The 4,649-nt window shown below is 38.6% G+C and overlaps 1 non-coding gene across 1 annotated transcript; it reads right to left on the bottom strand.

Annotated features, from left to right (window-relative positions):
- Positions 1-491: 491 nt before the first annotated feature.
- Positions 492-563, bottom strand: TRNAT-UGU. The gene has a single exon. It is a non-coding gene; the product is annotated as a tRNA-Thr (tRNA).
- Positions 564-4,649: the final 4,086 nt, after the last annotated feature.

Here is a 4,649-nt window from a genome sequence, read left to right on the forward strand (position 1 = left end):
ATCCTTAATTTTGGGATCTATATATACGATGATGGAGCCCTTAATTTTGAGATCTATATACACGATGGTGGATATATGACCCTTAATGAAGGCACGTAGCCCTTAATTTTGGAATCTATATACATGATGATCGCGATTGCGATTTCAACTATAAATGGTTTCTCGAGTGAAGGAACCGAATGTATGATTTCTCGAGTGACTCCGGTAAACCAACGATTTCAACTATATGAAGGAACTGAATGGTATGATTTCTCAAGGGGGACGGTTTGGGGAGTGAACCCGGTACCCGGTAAACCAACCCCAGGGGAGCAAATCGGTTTGGGGAGTGAACCCGGAACCAACCCCAAGAGCAAATCGGTTTCGGTTTGGGGAGTGAACCCGGAACCCGGTAAACCAACCCCAAGAGCAAATCGGTTTGGGGAAAGCCTATGAAAGGTGTGCTTGGGGTGAATCTCGTAACCCAATAAACCAACCAAATTCGACATAAAAATTGCCCCCATGCAGGATCGAACTACAGACCTTCAATTTACAAGACTGACGCTCTACCACTAAGCTATAAGGGCTTTGTTGATTGTTAATTAGTTATTTTCTTCCCCAAATAATAAATTAAAAAAAAACAACAATAAATTACGATAGCTAAGAAAGTGGTTAAAAAGTTCTTTTACATGATTCTTATCAAATGTCTTAATTTTATTAAATATGAAGTTAAAAAAAATAAAGAAAATAAAAATTATAACATGCTACATCAAAGTAATAGTATACTATTGATTTGTATGTGTTTGATTCAGTTACTTTGTCTCATCACCTCTCTGCCTGAGGCTTTGAGCCCCAATGGCCCAATGTGGTAATGTGTTGTTTCTAATTTGAATGATTTTTATTTACTAATACTTTCCTTTATAGATGGAAAGTATTGGTGGGTCTGGAAGTCAACATCCTCTACCAAGAGAAAGATACATCTCAGCAGTCATTGCCTCCATATGTTTCAAACCAAACAACCTTGTATAGATGCTCTTGTGTGTGAGTGTCTATGTTTAAGTGATGTAATGTCCGATGACAAACTTGGGGAAATGGTATAAGTGCCAGTGATTAATTGGACTGTCAACTAATCCTAAATCCCATTATCATGGCAACTTGGCTAGGTGAGACAATTCCACAAACACTTTGTGTGCTCATTTCCTTCAAACCCCCTTTTCTCAAAGGTGAATTAAAAATATGAAAGGTATAGTTATGGTGTAGCCCTATTCTTATAGGTGAAACACCATTTCCAAATACATCTTGCATAATTTGGCCTTAACTATAGAAGAGCCAATTCAAGTTCACTAAACAAATAACTAAGTTCAACATGAAGACATTACAATACTTAATATTGGAAATTCAAATCACATAGGCTCTCATACTAGGAAGTTCATTTCAAATCCTTAAAGAGATTTAACTACTCATAATTGAAATGTAATTCAAAGAAGCAAATGAAATAATGAACATTAAATCCAAAACCACAAGGAAAGTAAAACTCAAAAATTGAAATTGGAGAACTTAACTTGATGATTGAAATTGAAAGAACAAAGTTGGGAATTGATGAATTTCAATTACAAAGGGTAATCTTCCTCTAGATCTTCCAATAGATGATGGATTACAATGTGGAAAAGTTTTAGAAGTGTTTCTGTGGAGAAAATCTAGAGGGAGAACTAAAAAAAAAATAACAAAAAGAAAAGAATATGTCCACAAAATTTGCAGGGATTTCCTTTGGGGCTCAAATGATACAAGGTTTGTGACTTCATAACGGTGGACCGTAGTTGGGATGTGGACGCCTTTAAAGATGTCATCCCGATTGATATCATTAATAAAATTCATGCCATACCCATCCCGGTGGAGGAAGATCAGATACTGTTGACAGGCTTGTCTGGCTGAACTGCACCTCAGGTAAGTTCTCTGTCAACTCAGCCTATAATTTGATTGCAGGTAACTTAGTCAAAGATGAGAGCTGGACGTGGGTTTGGAAACTCAACTGCGTAGAAAAGTTCAAGACCTTCCTTTGGCTCCTCATGAAAGACAAACTCCTAACCAATGTGGAAAGGGAGAAGAGGAATCTAATAGACGACGATTCCTGTACGCGTTGTGGGAACGAGGCAGACTTTTTCGGGAATGTACATTCGCTGTTGATTGTTGGAATATTTCCAAGACTCGTGGTGGTGCAGAGCTGGTGCGATACTCGCCTATGGATTCGTGGGTGAAGGACAACTGTATGAGCAAAAAAACAATGACCGATGGTTCTGCATGGAGCTCCACTTTTGTTTATGTTCTTTGGCTTATCTGGAAAGCTTGTAACGGCTCTATATTCAATGGTAAAAGTGAGACTCCCAATCAAGTGGTGAACCTTGATGGTAGGATGGATGTGGAGGCGATGAACTTTATTACTAGACATGGAGGAGTTGCCACGGATCTCAGAAATGGGTTAGCTGGTCGCCTCCTCAACCGAGATGGGTGAAACTGAATACTGATGGGGCAATGAAAGCTAGTACAGAATTGGCAAGTGCCGGGGGTCTCATTCGTGATGATTGCGACAGATGGCTTAAGGGTTTTGCTGCAAAAATTGTGCTAACTGATAGCTTCTCAACTGAGCTGTGGGGCCTAAGGGAGGGTCTATGACTCTGTCTGAGAGAGGATTTTGATAATGTGTGGGTTGAAATGGACTCGGCGGCAGTAGTGTCCATCTTGAATGGGGGGCTTAGCTGGGAAGAAACGTTTAGATCCCTCATTAAGGATTGCTTGGACCTCGTGAAAAAGTTAATCAGGTTTCGGGCTTCTCGTATTGATAGAGAGGGGAACAAATGCGTAGACTAACTTGCAAATCATGGTTAGATAATAGATTGGGGGACTCTAATTTTGCATAATGCCCATATCGAGTTGAATAGTCTTCTCAATGCCGACGTTCATGGCACGTTGTTTTTAAGAATTAGCTAATGCTCTCCTGTGAGGGCTTCTGATGTACCAAAAACAAAAGATACTCTGTATGATATAATGGTCACTTTGAAGAGAATTGCAATTGATAAGGACTTTTTTCAAGCGTGCACCAAGTATCAAATCACAGTATAGAGTTTAGATATCGTTCCACTGGAGATGATTCTTGTAATGTTAGGAAGTGATGCAATGTGGAGTTAAGCACAAGCTAAAACTATTCTTATAGAAGTTAGGCCTATCGTTAAAGAGTTTGGTTGATATGGTTTAACAAATGACAAATTAGACAAGTAAAACAAAGGACCGATACTTGGTTGATTCAAGCTAAGATGCCAATTATTCTACTAAGGATTAGGGGATTAGAACAAGGCATAGGGTAAGTGAGATGCACAAAAGTGTCCAAATACCACTCTCGTAGCTATTTGGACTTGCAACCTCACCTTGAACTCCACTCTCGTGGCAATACAACCCAAGGTTGCCCAACCAAGAACACAAGGCATAAATTCCCTTAACACCCGAAATACTCGCGTATTGGACATCAAACGTGTGAATGTGTGGCTAGTGTACAAGCTCTACTCTCGTAGCAACAAACACACTCCAAATCATGCATATAATAGGGATCTAACAATTATGCACAAATTCATAACAAATCCAATTCACACAACAACCCTAGAACACCCAAATAATCCCCTTTATGCAATACAACCCATATAGGCATCAATAGCAAGAAATCAAACCAAATCATAATCCCAAATCACCTAGCTACTCATAATATAACAATAGATGAATAGATACACAATATTAAAAGAGAAATTGAAAGCATAAATGAAAATCAAAGGAAAGAGGAGAATAAGAAAACTTCTCTATTTAAGCTTTAGAATCCAAGATTGCAAGGTGTCTTGAGCTTGAAAATGAAATGGAACAACAAATCTACACTAATCTAAGCTATCCTAAACCTAACTAAAAACTGAAGGGGAAATGAAAGATGTGTTTTTGGGTGGAAGAAATCATCTTTTAAAGGGTAAAAACGGGCCTGTAAAATGTTGCAGAGGCTGGCCACGGGTGTGGCCACGCCCGTGGCTAGAAACGGAGGTTTTACTGCCCAGTGGCCACGGTTGTGGCCACCTGCGGGAAGCATTTCTGTGCACATTGTCCGTCTTCTAGGCTAATTTTCACCCCTAAATATTTTGAATTAGCGTTTGTTGTCTTCATCAAAGTTGTAGCCCTTCAGAGTTAGCTTTCCAATGATATAAAAATCACTTGATTTGAACATTACTACGCAGAGATATGGTAAAAAAACCGAGCAGTGAACGAATTGTGCGGGAATTTCAACTTCTTGCTCTTTAGCTCCAATTTTGCCTTTGTTTGTCTAAATGACCATGACCATTGAAAACACCACAATTTGGCTCTCTAAGAGGTGTTGCTCTCATCTACAGCTTTTCATTAGCTCCCATTGACTCTACATGCATCCAAAATACTACAAAAATCATTCAATTCATCTAAATCATCAAGAGTTACACCTAAACACACAAATGAATCAAATGAGGAACATTTTAGGTAAACTATAACAAATGACAAGAAAAATAAATTTAAATGCAAAGTAAAAACATAAACATTTTGACACTTATAAGCAATTTGCAAGAACATAAAGATACGAGAGAGTTGCAAGAATAAAGACAACCCTTAGCTATAAG

This window comes from Ipomoea triloba, chromosome 10 (assembly GCF_003576645.1).
Source record: "Ipomoea triloba cultivar NCNSP0323 chromosome 10, ASM357664v1".
NCBI classification, from domain to species: Eukaryota; Viridiplantae; Streptophyta; class Magnoliopsida; order Solanales; family Convolvulaceae; genus Ipomoea; species Ipomoea triloba.